Raw genomic sequence first — 16,538 nt, forward strand, 5'->3', positions numbered from 1 at the left:
CCTTTCTCGTTCGTTTACCCAGCCCTAATTGGGCTGTGATTTACCGTCGGCTCTTCGGGGAGATGTGTCTGCGGCGCTGTAAGGGGGTGATAAAACTGCAGCTGCCGAGCTGCCGTGTGGCAGCATTGCCCGTTGGAAATGGAGCCTCGGGGCTGGGAGGTACCTGAAGGTTGCGTGGGGAGGGAGCGTTGATGGATGGACCCCCAGCTGTAACCGGGGAGAAAAAAACTGCCTGTCGTAGAGGCGAGGAGCTGGTTTATCTGCTGAAGGTGCTGAGCCGGTCAGCCAGCACGTGCCTGCGTGGACACACGTGAAGAATTTGGGCACTGGTGATCCCGGGCAGGGTGCACGCTGTACGGTACATAAATTCCTTAAGTGCCGATCCGTTCTCCGTAATTGCTTTAAATGAATCTCGCACAGAGGTGCAAAGGATGATCGTGTTTGATCGGGAACAAGCTGCAGATAAAGCCCTCGGGGCGTACGGGGCCGATAAGCATTTATCAGCCCCCGTCCCAGCGCCGCCATCGCAGCACCGAGGGGGGGCTGGCGGTGCCTTTTGCACCCACGTGTTTAATTCAGGAGCAGCCCCGTGATCGGTGCCTGCCGTCCTGGGGCCCCGGCACCAGCCTCCTTTCTCCTCCGGCTTTGGTGTGGACAGCAGGGGAGCCGCTGCGGGGCTGGCACTTGGTGTGGGGGCCGAGCCCCAGCAGCCGTCGGGGTGACGGGATTTGGGAGCGGCGAGATGGGAAGGGATTGCTCTGTGCGGGGTGCTGCGAGCGGGTGATTTACGCTGCAGGCAGTCCCTCTGAAGTCGATGAGATTCGGAAAGCGTGTAAATCAGCACAGGATTGGGCATTTTCCTAGAAAAACGGGGAGTATTTCATTTTGCTTGCATATAAATTGCTTGTAATAAGTCTGCGTAGACACAATTGGTCCTTCTAATCGCACGGCCGCCCCTCGCGCTCCCAAAGTTTCTTCCCCCATATTTTAAATCCCCAGAAAAAGAAATTGCACGGGGAATGTCCGCGGATGCTGCCGGGCTGGGGAGCGTGGCCCCAGCCCGCGGGAGCCGCGGTGTCGCCGCGGCAAGGAGCTGGTCTCATTTTCACCCTCTCTCATTTGGAGGCTCCGAGGTAATTAGAGGGAGCCTGCCGTGCTGCACGGCCAGGCCGGGAGCTGCCGCTGCCGTCAGCAAGCCGGGGCGCCTTGGAGGGGAATGCAAAGCAGCGGGGTGGGCGGCCGGGGACGAGGGAGCAGATGCTCTGCTGCTTCCTGCCTGCGTCTGCAGAACGTGTCCCTTGCAACTTAAAAAAAAAATAAATGCAAAGAATTGATCTATCGAATGCAGATGGAGAAGCTGCTGTTGCAATACGTCGGATTGGAGCGGGGATATCGAGCGTCCAGCTCCGTGCTGCTGGAAGGGACGGCTGTGGGCACGTCCCGTCCTGGGCATGCTCGGGGTTTTGCTGTCTGTAGGTGCTGGACGTGGAGCCCCCTGCACGAAGAGCCGTGTTTGGGGCTCGCCTGGGCTGCTACGGCTGGGGTTGGGGGTTAAATTTTACCGGGATGTTCTCGCAGCGAGGGCGGTTTTGGCTTTTTTGGGCTAGACTGACTTGATCAAAATGCCTCTTGCGTTGGGGAGTGGGGAAGGCGTGGCGAGCTGTGGTTGAAAATGAAATCTGAAACTGGGAAGAGCACTAGAGAGAAGCTGGCTCTGTGTGCGTATACATACGTATACGTACCTTTCAATATATGTATGTACATGCTTATAAAACTGCTTAACTGAGAAGATCGCCGGGTCCCATTGACCTCGTTGCCAAGGGAATAATTCGCCCGTCCCTCCAGCAGCTTGACGCAATAGCTGTTGTTTTCCTTGCCTCCTCACTACCATACCCACAGCTCCAGAAGAGCCACCTCAGCTCCCTCAGATGGCCCAGGCGATACATACCTGATTCGCCCTCGGAGCGATTTCCGCGAGCCGAGCGGAGCTTTGAAGGCACCTTGTTGCTCATCAGGCCTGCAGACGGAAGGAAAAAGGTCCGCCTCCTTTCTCCCCCGATGCTGGCCGACCAGAGGGTACCACTCCTGCCCGCAAACCTTGTCTGGAAGAGAGAGAATAAGGTCGTGTTTCAGGTAGCACTCCGGATTCGGATGCGAAATCCGGCGTGGCTGGAGATCTTCCCAGCTGTAGGACAGGCGATGCGTGGTCCTCGTTGTCCTGTCTGTAAAGCAACAGCACAAAGCTGTGTTTAGTTAGGCGAGCAGGCAGCCTTAGGCTTGTCCGAGCTGTGGTCTTCAGCTCTCCTCTACCCTCTGTGGCTTCGGCAGGCTGATGTGCCTCTGGATGAGCTTGTGGAGCTCCGTGCGTTCGATTCACGCGTAGGTGGGCAGTCAGCTTCGTGGGACGGTCCCCATCGTTCCCAACCCAGCTCCGGCAGTCGGGGCAATAAAATAAAATAAAATGAAGAATAAAACGGCCGATCCGTGGGAGCTGCCTTCCTCGGCTGGGCACGAGCCGGTAACGGGGTGTTTCTCTCTTGCAGGGCGCCTCGGGAATAATCATCGGCCTTCCTGAGGATCGGCCCCGTGCCGGTGCGATACCCAGCGGGAGAGCTTTGGCCGTCTGCTGGGGAGGCGAGCAGCTGGAGGAGCGTCCCTTTTAAGGTACGGCAGCCACGTTAACGGGGTGCTTTTGGGGTCCCCAGCCTTCGGAGACACATCAGCCTTCGGAGGTTTACGAGCTGACGGGTTCACAGCTCTGAGCCGTAGAGCATCCGCACGGCTCCGTCTCCCCCGTGTTTGAGCTGAAGGAGCGGGGTTGTCCTTTACTGAATGAAGCTGTCGGTTGTGAAGCTCGTAGCTCGCGCTGCAAGATGGGCGGAGTTTGGCGTCGACGTTTGCGCTGTTTTGGAAAGGGTTTTTCTTAAGGCTTTGCTTCTTTGATCATACAAAGTAGCGTCAAGTGGAAATACGCCGGTCTCTGCTATTACCCGGGCACAGATGGGTGCGTAATTCTAGCATCAGGGGGTTAGTTAAGGAGGAGGAAAGAGGGGGAAAAAAAAATCCTTTTGATGCAGAGGAGGTCGTGGAGTATGAAGGAAGGTTACGGAGTACGGAGCAACGTTACGCAGCGTGGTGGCGAGTTAAAAACCGACAGCCGGCAGGGAGGTGGTGGGCAGTTGTTCTGAATGGAGCTCTTCCCATGGTCTGACTCGAGGAGAAGTTTGAGAAATGGTATTTAAAAAAAAAAAATCTGCCTGCAAGGTTGCTTGTTGGGTATTTGACCCCAGCCGTAATGGGTTTGGTGCTAGGATTGTGCTTCTGGAGTAGCAAATTGAGACGTGTGTGTGAAACCTGGTGATTTTTACTAACAGGGTCCTTTCTTAAAGCATTTTTTGTTGCCGTGGCTTTCACGTATGTAGGCTCACGCTGTCTGGAGATGAAGTTTGTATATGTGGTTTGGTATTTCCTTAAAACTTTCACATAGGTTCCTGTTGACGCTGCAAGCTTCACAAACTTGACCAATTTATGGTTTCGTGCAGAAATTCTTTGAATTCTTTTGCAAGCCTTGTGTGATAACCTCTGTTCCAAACTGAAGTGACTTGCAGCTTTCATGGGTGACTAAATGCTTCCCTTTGAATCTGCGTGGTACTCAGCAACGCGTTCCAGGTCTGTTAGAGTGTGTGTGTTTGTACTCAGCGGAATTTCGTGCTGTGTCTTGCTACGTGTATTTTTTAGTCTGCTTGGCTCCCTTTCTGATTTGGGGAAAAAGCTTATTGAGGTTAACAGCTGAAATAATCCTGCTGGCTTACTGAGAAGTGGCCAGCTCTCCTAGAAGAATGGCTTTGCTTCGTGGTGCATGTTTTCCCCAAAAGTGAACCCAGGAAAGGATTAAGTTCAATGAGACTAAAGTGAGAGGTAAGGAAGAAAATTGCCTGCAATACTCACCCTTAACAGCCTCAGATGTGTTTTGATACTTGTTTTTTTGAATGTATAAAATCTATAAAACCCTTTTTAGAGAAGCGAGAGCCTGAGGATGGTCAAGTGTCTATCAAAGCACTACGGGTTGTATCATAACCCAGTGACCGTGCGCTCTACTACCTGCTCTCAGGCAGCAGCTTTCTCAGAAGACGTGCTCTGGATGTGCGTATCGAGGCCTCTTGGTGGTTTGGGGGTGGAAATTGGAAAGGCAGCTGGGCTCACACAGGGAGGAGACGTTTTGGGAAGGGCTGCGTGGTTAGGCTGGCCAGCACAAAGTCTCAGAGAAATAACTGGTGTGGGAGGTTTGTGGCGAAGCCAGGCACGGATGTGATGTTGGCTGGAGCTGAGCAGCGTGGAGCCGTCAGTTGTCCGACGGTGCTTTCCGTCCTTGGTGAGAACCTTCTGAAGGAGACACAAGGCAAGTTGCTGGCTCTTTTTGTCAGCCCTTCCAGCACTGCCACGTTTATTCCAGCTCAGATTTACCGTGGGCTGTGAAGCTGGCAGCCCAGGCAGTGTGCGTTTGCAGAGTGCAGGTAAGATTTCAGAGTTTGGATGTGAAACCGAAGAGGTTCTGTGTTGGAAACCTTGGGGTCCCGGATATCTTCGTGCTCCCTTCCTCTGGAAGCTCCTCGTTAGAGACCTTGGTGCTCTCGTGGTTCCTGAAGCAGCAGTGCCCTTCTGCCCTCACAGCATCAGGAGCAGTGCCCCTCACCTCCTGTCCCCGGCCGTGGCTCCCATGGCAGGTGTTGCTGGAGCTGCTGTCTCCATCAGAGCTGCATTTCCCTGGTGGGCGAGCTACTGGAGAGGAGAAGAACAGGGTTAAAAAGTATTGCATGAAGAGTGCAATAATAAATATGATCCTTTGATCAAAGTCAGGGTGGTGGTAGTAGGGCACAGGTGGGATCCCTCGTCTCCTGCCTGGGGTGGTAGCATTCACTCCGTGCCTCTGAGGCTTGCTTGCTTTTCTAAAATAATTGCTTTCCCGATCCCAACGGCTTTGTAAGAAGGGTAGGAGGGAAATGCTGGCGCATAAGCGAGCATTGTTCGGGGCTTTGCTCCGTGCCGTGGTGCCGCTCTCCTGCTCCGGGACGGGCTCTTCGCCTCCCCGAGCCTGGGGCCACCAGGCTTACATAAACAGTTGTGTTTAGAGAAATCTAGCGCATTGTTCAAAAACACTGTGGTATTTCAGTGTTGTGCTAGCGTAAAGGATGTGGCAGGGAGGCAGCTTCGTAGGAAATTGAGCTTTCAGAATCGGCGGAGAAGGCGAGCTGCGGGTCGGAAGCTGCGTTTTAGGAGTGGTGCCAGCAGACGTTTCTTGGAAACCCTTCCGCGTGTAGCAGGGCTGGAGGTCTTGATTTGAACTCTAGATGATAAACCACTGAGGTTTTGGCAGGGCAGCGTGTTTGGATGCCTTGTTCTTGGCCTTTCTTGTTCGGTATATAGGTGAAAGCCCTGCCTGGGCTGGCTCAGAAACTTCCGTCCGAGTTCGCAGCAAACAATTTTCCACTGAATAAGGAAGTTTTTTTGTGAGTGAAACGTCTCTGGTTTTTTGGATGGAATTCTCCAGCCCTTTGGCAACACCCGGTCTATTTTTCTGAATCAGACCTACCCTCTAGGGGCATAGTTTTTCTTACAGCTGTTGTTCTTCTGTGTCTGTGCTCTCTGACGAGTAGTCTGGCTGCACACTTTCTTGGCGCATACGAGAGAACAGTCGTGTGGGTCACCTGCCTGTCTGTATCTCTTGTGACCTTCATTTGAATAGAATTTTTTTTAATTTTATATTTCTGGTAAATCTCTTATTTTGGGTAGAGAGCAGGGAATGGATATGTAATATCTCGACTACATCTAGCATTGACTTTTTTTTCCCTTCAGCAGGAATCCTTCAGCACTGTTGAAATGAAAGTAACACTGATCATTACTATTTGTCTTTAAATTCCCCCCAAAATATCCTCAATTCCCAGTCATGTAGAGGTTTAGAAGCTTGCAACGTGACAAGATGCGGAGGTAGCAGGGGGAACTCGCTTGTGGCTGCACCTGGAGGCGAGTTACTTGCTTGCACCTTGGGGCACACGATCATGTAGACATCAGCGATGTCCAGAGGCCTGGTTTTGGCTGCCCCAAAAGCTGGGGGAATATTAGAAGAATTAATGGAAAAGGGACAAATGGCAAGTAGCTTTCAGCCTGGGTAAGACTTTTCTTGGTCCCTTTTTTTTTTTTTTTTAAAGATCCCCCACGACTTCTCAGAATCCCGTCCTTCAGTTTATCAGGAAACCTTAAAATTTACGTGGAGAAGGGAATAAAAAAAATTTATTTCCTTACTGCAAGGGCTGTTTTAGCATCTTTGTTTGAAACCCCCGTGGGAGCAGTTTGTCAAAACACCTTGGGGAATGCGGAGAGCTGAGCCTAGCTGAGCTTGGTTTGAGCTCACCTGTATCAGCAAGAAGCAATGGGAGCAGAAATCTTTTTTTTTCAGTGACTGCACGGGCTAAGGAGGGAAATTTCCCGAAGGTTAGGCGTCCTCACTAACTTCTGCTCTCCAAGGAGGCCCTGAGAAAAGCAGTTGTGCTGGGAAGCTGGTAAGTGCAGACAAGTACGTGCACGCACTGGCACGCATACCCACGTAGACATGCACAGTGCTTTCCCAAATAGCCTACAACCTGAGAAAACGGAGATAAAATCAGAAGACAACCGACGTTAATTATGCTTTCAAGGCAATTGGAAATTGGTGGAAAAATGCTGGGTTTGAAATCCTGTGGGTTTTGTGTCCTCCCACCGAGGTTTCTCCCTGCAGCCCTGGCAGTGCAATTTGGTGCTGAGCGTGGGGAGGAAGGCTTGGTGGCTGCGGCCGCTGGTGTCTCTGTGGGGTCTGTCACCTCGTGTTGGGTCAGATGATGACAGCTTTTGGGTTATGGATTACACAGATGCTGCCACCAAAACACAGTTATCATCTTCTTGTGTCAAATTCCTCCTTACACCACTAGGCTGCTCGCTGGATGTGTGCTTTCGGGGTGGAGGAAGCCTCCCCTTGCTCTTTAAACTTCACGACGCAAATTTGGATTCAATATAGGTTTGGCTTTAGATTAAAAAGCAACAAGAAATTGTTTTGAAATATGACCGAACTTCTTCCACCCACACGCTTTTCCCTTTCTTTCCATTCACACAAAATCTGCCCTGCATTTTGTGTTTTGGACAATGGGGAGACGGCTAGCCTAACTTTGCACTCTGAACGAGCTTCTCAAAAGAGCCGTCAGAAGACTCGTAGAATCATTAAGGTTGGAAAAGACCTTCAAGATCATCTGATCCAACCAAGACGGTGCGTCCTGAGAAGTCTTGGATGTCCCTGTGCTTCACGGAGGAATAGGGATGTGACTGAACTCTTCCAAATGCCAGATATTGGACACCCAGGGTTTACAGGTGAGCTGGTGTGGAGTAGCTGAATTAGAAATCCATCGTGATGGGTCAATGCCTTGCTTGCTGCGGTGTGAACTTGAGAAACAAAAGGAACAGCCATGTGTAAAGAACCCAAGTCTTCGGGGAGATCACAAAATACGGACGTAAGAAGCTCTACGGGACAGTTGTTCTTGCCATGCCCTTCTGTGCTAGTGTGATCTGAGGCCAGGAGCTGGCTTCATAATTTTTCCTGCAGACACGTTGTAATGAAGTACCCCGCTTTGGTTGAACGCGTTGTTACGTGAAATTGTACCGCGCATTTTCTGTTACTTGATGTCAGCATTCATTCAGGATTGTACTTACCAGTAGAAGCACGTGGTACTGTTCAGAAGGTAACACATGCTTGGTTTTTTATCCCTTAAGCTGGAAGATCATCCTTCAAAGAATCATGAATAAAACAAGACAGTGCCTCATAACAGATATTAAGGGAAAAATTTTTTAAAAAGTCTGCTTTGGTATAGTTTTTCCCTCTGGCATCTTCGCTCGGGTTCTGCAATCAGTAATGCTGAGGAGGTTTTGTGGAAAGATGCAGGAGTTGATACGACTTCCCCAAGGGTGAGAACTTCAAGAGCTGGGACACGAACGCTAATCTCGTTAATTCCGGCTCAACACTTCACCATGAGATAATTATTCTGTTTGATTAATCCACTCCATGCCTCAAAAGCCATAATGCTCCGTATGCATTGAGGAATCCTACTGCAAGTCCACATTTGAGCATCTAGGAGCCGTCTGCTACCTGTTACCTTTCTGCTTGAACTAAACTTGAGTACACGTGTGTGTGCCGTAGCCTTGGCTGGCCTTATTCTCATCTGATCATCGGGGCTGAAAAGTTCTGTGCGTTGGTCATTCTTCATCATTTTCACATAGAGAGTAAATGGGGAATATAAAAATGGTGAGTAAAATGTTGTGTTCTTGCAGCTTACTCCCCTGAGGATACAAGAGTGGGAAGAGCGCGTAGCCAGCGTTTATCAGCCCGCTGTCCCAAGTAGCCTTCAGAACAATTGGGCAATTGCAGCCACACTTGAGAAACCTCAAAATCTTCAAATCTTGCAAGTGCCATGAGAACTGAGCAGCACAGAGGTTGGGTGGAGAGCTCATCATGCTTCCCAGGCTCGATGGAAGGTCTGCAGTGTAAGCTTACTGCTTACCTGCCACCAGGGAAGCACAGAATCACTCAGGCTGGAAAAGACCTAATCCAGCCTTAACGTAACCTTAACAAATCCACGTTTGGATTGTGTAGGATGAAACCAACTTCCCATCTGAGGTCATGGTGCTACCCGAGCTGTGTGTGTGATACTGGACAGTCGTTTTGCCCCTCTTACCCTATTGTACCTATCATGGCTTCATCTCTGCTCGCACGTGCTGCCCCTTTTCCAGGCAGTAGCAGATTTACTGACAGTCGCTCACAAATCCAAAACGGTGAGTAAATGCTGTCAGCGCCCCGCGGCTGGAGACCCCGGAGTATCTAATGCATCACATTGCAAGCTGTGAAATTGAAAATTCAGCGCAACTTTAATGCTTTCGCATCGTAAGCGGCAGAACTAATGCAGCTCAGCATACTAATGAGGGAGGTATTTATCGGAAAGTGCAGAGCCGGTAGGGAATAGCCAGTGCTCAGCGTTGCCCTTGGAACCTTTCTGGGAGGCTCATCTCGCCCTCGGACTGCGTGTTGCAAGCAGTGGAAGGAGCATTGCCAGCGGCACAGCCTCCAGAGGGAATCCCGCTTCAGGAGAAAAAACACAACTTGATGACTTTCAGGGAAATGGCCCAGAAAATAAAATCCCGTGTATAATTTATAAAAGATCTTAAGTACAGAAAGAGGAGCGGCTGATGTAGGACTGATTGTTCTTCCTGGGCAGAAAGTGGAGATGAAATTGAGAAGAGACCCAAGCTAGTGGTTTACCTCTGGGATAAGAGAGATGCTACCAGCTTACGTTAGCACTTAAGGGGATGCAAAAACATTGCTAGTTCTGTTTTGGAGAACCCCTTCCTTCTTCAGTCCTGCTTATTAGAGTCACTGTCATCCATTAGCTTTAATTGGAAAATGTCAATCTCAATGAACGTGTCATTTTTAACTTTCTCTACAATTGGTAGAAAAGCGTTTAGAGCTAAGAAAGCGTTTAGGGCTAAAAGCTGGTATTAGAGTTTACCTGGAAATACTGACTGGAGAAGGCTTCGTTGAGATGCAAGATGTTTTTTTTTCAATCCTGCCTTTAAAAAACATGGGATTTTTCAGTTTTTGCATCACTAGGCAGGCACCTTCTGGGAGGGAGGTGTCATTTACACTTCTTGTTTGTCATCCGGGTGGTTTAAATTCTCTACCTAGAAAGAAAGGGGGTTATTTGGGAGAATGTTGCTTATGAGGCCAGCTGTCACGGGTGCTTTGTCCATGGCATTTTCCCCTCCCATCTGAGAGGGTGTGGTGGTTTCTGGGGCTGGAATAATTCAGCACCGGCTCCAGGAGGCCGTCCAGGTTGGGAATGGCAAACACAGAATCACAGAATTGTAGGGGTTGGAAGGGACCTCAAGAGACCATCAGGTCCAACCCCCCTGCCAAAGCAGTTCCCTAGAGCAGGTTGCCCAGGTAGGCGTCCAGACGGGCCTTGAATATCTCCAGAGAAGGAGACCCCACAACCCCCCTGGGCAGCCTGTCCCAGTGCTCCTTCACCCTCACTGTGAAGAAGTTCTTTCTCATGTTGGTGTGGAACTTCCTGGGCTCCATTTTGTGGCCATTGCCCCTTGTCCTGTCCCTACAAACCACTGGAAAGAGGTTGGCCAAATCCCTCTGTCTCCCACACCTCAGGTATTTATACACATTGATAAGATCCTCTCTGTCTTTTCTTCTCAAGGCTGAACAGACCCAGGTCTCTCAGCCTTTCCTCATAGGGAAGATGCTCCAGGCCCCGTATCAGCTTTGTGGCCCTCTGCTGGACTCTTTCCAGGAGTTCCCTGTCTTTTCTGTACCGGGGAGCCCAGAACTGGACACAGTACTCCAGGTGAGGCCTGACCAGGGCAGAGTAGAGGGGGAGGATCACCTCCCTTGACCTGCTGGCCATGCTCCTTTTAATGCACGCCAGGATCCCGTAGGCCTTCTTGGCCACCAGGGCACACTGCTGGCTCATGGCCAACCTGTTGTCCACCAGGACCCCCAGGTCCTTAAACCTCTGGCTTGCGCGTGATAGAACAGCCAAATTCCTTGTATCTGAAATGGGCTTTTCTGTCTGAACAGAGGCTTGGATGGAGGGCCTCCAACAGGGAGGAAGGCTTTAGTTTAGATACTCGTAGTTGAGCAATGTGCCTCTAAAAGCCAGCACACACACATTCTGCTGTAATTGCTTCACGTCTCCCCATCTAGCTTAATTTGTTTCCACCGAGAACGTGAAATTCCTGCCGGACGGCATCGTGCTGGATCCGGAGCAGAGCGTTGACACGACGTTGATGGGGAACATGAAGGATTGGAAGAGCCCGATGGGGAAATTACAGCAAACGAGGCCTGTTGGCAAGCAGCTCCCAGATCCGAATCCTCCGTGGCACAATGCTCTACAATTATAGCAGCTTTCCCGGGTCAGGAAATAAATGCTGTGACTGCTGTATTCCTGTGTGAGATATTTATGACACACAATGTTATCTTTGTAATTGTTACGTATGCTTTTATGTAGTGCAATTAGGGTGGGACTGAGGTTAATGCTAATGTTAATCGTTTTCATGTTCCTAATTTAGCCTCTGAATGCCTTCGTTCGGTAGGGAGTGAGTAACAAAAATTATTCATGCTATTGTACTGCTGTCACATCTGTGGTGCAGGGAGATGGCTACTGCACAGCCCGAATCACCCAAGTCTTGGATTTGTTTGCTGAAAATCTCTTTCACTTGAGCTTTGGGGCTCGTGCCATGCTGGGAAGTCCTCTGGGGCTTAACAGATGGACGTGCTCTGAAACCAAACCCCAGGGTTTGGGGAATGTCTGTCTGGATGGACTTCAACCCAGCTGAGACATAGAAAACTATTTATGATGTACTTGTTTGGAGAAACTCACCTCTGATGTGATCGTGACTTTGCTTCACCTGAAAGTGCTCTTTTCTGAAATGTAAATTATCCTGGAGTTTCTTGGAAGTGTCTGGAAATGAGTGCAAAGTCCATGGGTATATGGCTATAGGGCTCTTTTTTTTTTCCCCCATGAACTTCTATAAGTTGGAATGTGTCTGAGTACGTTGCTTTTTTTTTTTTTTTTTTTTAGAAAATACCGAACTCAAAAAATCCTCAAATACCAGAAAATACTCAAAAATATCAAGATTTTTAAATATCTAGATATACTTTTGTTTCATGACTACTCCTAAGATAGTTTTGCTCACCAAAGTTAGGGAGAGAGGAATGCCATGCTTCCTAAGCACTGGTTAGGATACGCAGCTCAATGGGAAATGAAGAAGGTGGGAGACTGGGTTATTTTATTTATTCTGCTGTGGCTGAAGGTGAGGAATTGCTGCGGTCTCAGGGACTGGGTCCATGCTGCTGCTGCTCATGGATCTCGTGGGGCTGTTCTGCTGCAGCTTTTTTGGGAGGTAGGAGTTAGGTTACTGGAGTCTTCGACCTCCTAACGTCTTGAAATGCATCTTCTTGCACCAATTTAAAGTTAAAATTACATCCAGGACCAGTTGTTTTTCTATAAACTGAAATTTTACAACCATCTTCTTGAGTGTTAGCAGTAGAAAGGCACGCAGCCATTTTGCAGAGGATCAAACTTTGCTGTTTTTTTAATGATGTGCTCCGTTCACAAATAAACAGCTTGTTTGCTGAAGACCTTTTGCTTTTCCTACAGCCCGACCCAAAAGGCTGCGCTCAGGAAGCACCAGAGGGTTGGCTCAATTGTGAAAGAAAAAGCTTCTGAGCTCGCTCTTCGTTGTGTACTTGCTCACTTCTGGCCTCCAAGTCTTTCACAAAGCTGAGAAGCATCCCATGGGGCTGGAGCTGTCCCGGGGTGGTGGATTGAATGACTTAAGTATCTTTTTTTGGTCCGATTTGTGACTGTAGCTTTAATTTATTGCCTCCTCTGTAAGCCACAGATATGTTAGTCATTTGCAATTACATGGTAGGAAAAAAAAAAAAAAGAGCTGTATTTGGATTTTTAATTCATTCTTTCTCTTCGCCTTGGCGTTTGTTGCAGTGAAAGCTTTTCATGAGGCTTGTGGAGAGAGCCGGGCTGCAATAGCTGCTCACGCAGATGCAACGTTGCAAGCCCAAGGAAGGATAAGAAGGGGTTTTGTGCCTTTATAGAGACTAATTAATGCAACTTTCACCCAAGTCAATTTTATAGGTTGAATATTTTGAAGTTGTAGCTTCTTTAATCCTAGCTACCCTCCTCCTAGTTTATTTTTTAAACCTGAAGGGTAGCCTACAGGAGCTGAGCTTCCGCTTCTCTTTCAAAGAGGCAGGGGTCATCATCCGAAGCTGAGGGCATCGTCTGGAGCCAGGGGCATCCCCCTGCCGTCCCTAGCCCCGGAGGTGATGCTGGCAGCTGGGCTTGGTGTGCATACGGGGATCACCACGTACCTCAGCGCAGCAAAAAGCTTGCTTGCTTAGCATTTAACACAACCTTAAAGCGCTGACACTGGGATTTCCATCCACGTGCAGCAGTTTCTCTCTTTTACTTAACCGGATCTAGTAAATTAAATGCTCGTTTTCAGAGGGGGGAGAAAACTGTGGTACAAATCCGGTTCGGGATTTCGATGACAAAATACTTTCACCAAATTCAGTGGGGTTTTGTGTTGGGATGGAACCCGTCAGTCTCTCCGAAGGGCAGTAAGCTGAGCGTTGCCTGGGTTGTTTCTGTATCAAACGTGTGAAGGTTATTTGGTGTTCACAGGAAGTGCAATCTTCTGTTTACCCAAAAGCTTTATTTTTGTAGAGCTCTGTTGTTCCATAGGTTGGTGCTGCCAACAGCAGTTTGACTCGGTGATGGTTTCGGGCAGATGCGATGCCAGCCTCTGCTGGAGAAGGTGGCTCATCTGCGGTGCGGTGGAGGCGTAGGCTCGCTGTGTGTAGTGGCTCGGCTACGAAATAGTGGAAAAAATGAGGTTGTTCGTGAATTTTTTATTATTTTTTAAAAAAAAACATAGTCCTCTGATTGCTTCTATAGTTACTTTCCATCTGTGTGAAAATAACGCATGCCAACATCAACCGCGGCGGAAACGGGAAAGGTACAATGGGAGAAAGTGAAGGTTTCTCTTGGTCAGTACTCCATCAGCTTAATAATATTTTGATTAGGGAAAGCACTGCACTGTGCCCCAGGGAGGCATGGATTTCCTTTCTGCCCCCTCGAGTTGTTGGGGGAAGACTGACCACGGTGTGGCTTCAACACCCTCCCGTTTGCCCTGTGCAAACTCATCCTGCTCCGATTGCACAGAGCACGGGGGCAGCACAAGAAATGCGTTTTTCTGCCCCCCAGGGACGTGGGAATCATTTTATTTTGTTTTTAAAGACAAATCACATCTTCCAACATCTCGTCAGACTTCAGGACCGAAACGCGCCGGTCTCTTGGCAGCGCCGGGTTTCCAGTAGGTACATAGTTAATCACCACGGTGCAGCTAAAGGGAAAGCCTTTGCTCATAAAATGAGAGTGGGAAATAAATCAAGTTTTGCATAAATCTCTTGATTTATGCCACAGCATGGTGGTGGCGCTGGAAAAATCCATGCGGACCTCAAAGGTAATGGGAACAGGAGCACACAGCAGTACTGGGTTATAGTTAAATAAAGTTTGCCTATTTTTTTCCCAGTTAGGGAAAAATTGAGTGTGAAGTAGTAATGGTAGAGTCTACGCACCTATATGGAGCAAGCCTTTAATGTGTTTCACCAAATATTTTCGTGGTGGATTGAGATTGCAGAGATGAATGATGGAGCTTGACAAACGCCCCCGGGTTCCCGTGCGAGGGGTGGCAAACTGGATTTCTGGGCTGCAGCCGTGGGGGAGTGATGGGGAGGATGGAGCGATAAATCCAGGCTTGCTGCTCGGACGTTTGCTCGTGGTAAACAGCCCGGCGAGATGCGCGGCAGCGGCTGGGAACGCCGCTGAGAGCGGCGTAAATCTCCCCGAGTCGGTTCAAGTCAAACCCCCCGTGCTTAAAAGCCATCCTGTGGGCAGAAGGGAGGTGGAGATGCCAAAATTTGGGAGGAGCTTTGGTGCACGGCGCTGGAAAGCTGCTTTCCTGCGCGGGAGCCCGAATGGATGGGTTCTGTAGGCACTTGAGGTTCGGGTCATGCGGGAGCGCCGTCCTTCCTATTGCTAATTGTGTTCCCTCCTCGCCGGGCCATATTTATTATTTCACTCGGGTTATAACTTCCTCGTCGGCGCACGGGGGTGTGGGAGGGGGGGGGGGGAAGGAAATGACACTTGCTTTCTTTGCAGGATGGTTGGAAGATCCCCAGATTAAAGGCCGGGTGTTAGCGGAGGCGATAGGAATAAGCGCGTTTCGGCTGAAATTCCTGCAGGTACGGCGGGGTAACCTGAAACCTGGCATTCGGGGTGCGGCGCAGGAGCGCTCCGGAAGATTGCAACCCGGCCAGTTTTGCTTTGTAACGTAACGCACCGTGGAAAAGAGCCCGGCGGTTTATTTATTTATTTTTTTTTAAAACCTTTTTTATTTATTTATCTTTTTTTTTTTTTTTTTTTTTAGCTGCAGCAGGGCGGCACCGGGCGCTCCCCAGCCCTTGTTCCTGCAGGGGAACGCGCGCTGGGAGCTGGAGGTAAAGGCGCTTTGTTTGCTCAGTCGCAGAGCCCCGGTTCCCTTCACCCGGTCGCAATCGAGCAGGAAACGGGCTGCCTGTTCCCTGGGCCAGCCCGCTTTTCTCGACAGCGCTCTGGCACCAGCTCCCTCCTCGCCGGGTCCCGCTGGGAAGGGCTCCAGCTCCGCCGCCCCTGCGCCTCTCCCCGCATTTCTCCTACACGACACCGAGCCGGAGCCGTCGGTCGCCCACCTGGCTCTGCCTGTTGCCCCTTCACCTTTTTCTCCGTTCTCCCCAAATTAAAAACAAGCAACCAACCGACCCTTGCCTGCTTGTTTGTGTTTTTTTTTTTCAATATTCTTATATAAAAGGTGGCCGGCACACCCACCAGCTTCCGTTTCGGTTTTGCCCGGCTCGGCGCTGCTGTGCTCGGGGTGCCTCGAATCAAGCGTTCTGTGCCGGGACGTGGCAGCGGCAGGCTTTCCCTGCCGACATGACCAGACTCTCAATGTGACATTCAGAGCTTTAAAACGCTGCAAACAGCTTTCCGACAATAGCTGGTGTTGTTCAAAGAGCGGCATAAATAATCAAGAGGGTTTTGTTGTGTTTTTTTTTTTTTTCTCCTTGCGAGGAGAAGAAAATCTCCCCGGCCTTGCCTGCGAGGCAGCAGTCTGTTTGCATTTACAGGGCTGTGAAAGTGTTGTTTCGAGGGGAATCTGAGGCAAAGGGTGAAATCAGAAGGAAGGGACTGTCGTTATCTGGAAGGTTTTCAGCATCTGGGTGCGGGGATGTCTCGTAGAGGACGGAACCTCTGTTCTCTTGTATGCGCTTTTTTTTTTTTTTTTGCAGTGAGTTGCTCAGAATAAAATAGTTCATCGTCCAAATTTTTGTGCAGTTCCGGCATCACAGGCTGGCTTTAGGGCATAAGCTGTAACTGACGATCAGACACCTGGGAAGGCAGGGTCACTGGGTAGCTCAGGAGGTTAGCTGAAACCTCTGGAGGTCTCTGCTCCAGCCTCCTGCCCAAAGCAGGGCCGTGTTGCTCAGGGCTTTGTCCGTGTGGCTCTTGAAAACCTCCAAGGCTGGAGATTTCACAGCCTCGCTGGGCAACGCGATGCCCTGCTTGACTGACCTCATGGTGGTAAAGTTTCTCTCCGTAGTTTGAACATCTCTCGCTTCATCTCACATCCGTTCTCTCGTGTCCTCCTACCACACAGTCTGATGCAGAGCCTGGCTTCTCCTTGACCTCCTTGGAGGTGCAGGAAAGCTGCTCAGTTCCCAGCCTGGTGCTGGGGAAGAAGGGACAAACGTATCTTGGTGCAGCCAGCAGGCACCAGATGTTTCTCCTCGTCATCTTTCCATGCATCTGTGGTCCTTCCTGCCTCCGATATGTTCA

General features: G+C 49.9%; 1 protein-coding gene across 5 annotated transcripts in view; it reads left to right on the plus strand.

Annotated features, from left to right (window-relative positions):
* The window catches only part of PTPRA (protein tyrosine phosphatase receptor type A), a 100,441-nt gene that overhangs the window by 20,871 nt on the left and 63,032 nt on the right, over nucleotides 1–16,538 (plus strand). The window contains exon 2 of one of the 5 annotated variants that reach the window (XM_040556222.1): nucleotides 2,544–2,664. The exons of 1 other annotated variant lie outside the window; for it this stretch is intronic. The gene's annotated coding sequence lies outside the window, so the exon portion shown is untranslated. Of the gene's footprint in view, nucleotides 1–2,543; nucleotides 2,665–3,902; nucleotides 3,919–6,541; nucleotides 6,558–14,826; nucleotides 14,909–16,538 lie in introns of those variants that run through there. 3 more of the 5 variants (XM_040556227.1, XM_040556224.1, XM_040556219.1) reach the window with 3 other exon arrangements.

This window comes from Cygnus olor, chromosome 4, assembly GCF_009769625.2.
Source record: "Cygnus olor isolate bCygOlo1 chromosome 4, bCygOlo1.pri.v2, whole genome shotgun sequence".
Classification (NCBI taxonomy): Eukaryota; Metazoa; Chordata; class Aves; order Anseriformes; family Anatidae; genus Cygnus; species Cygnus olor.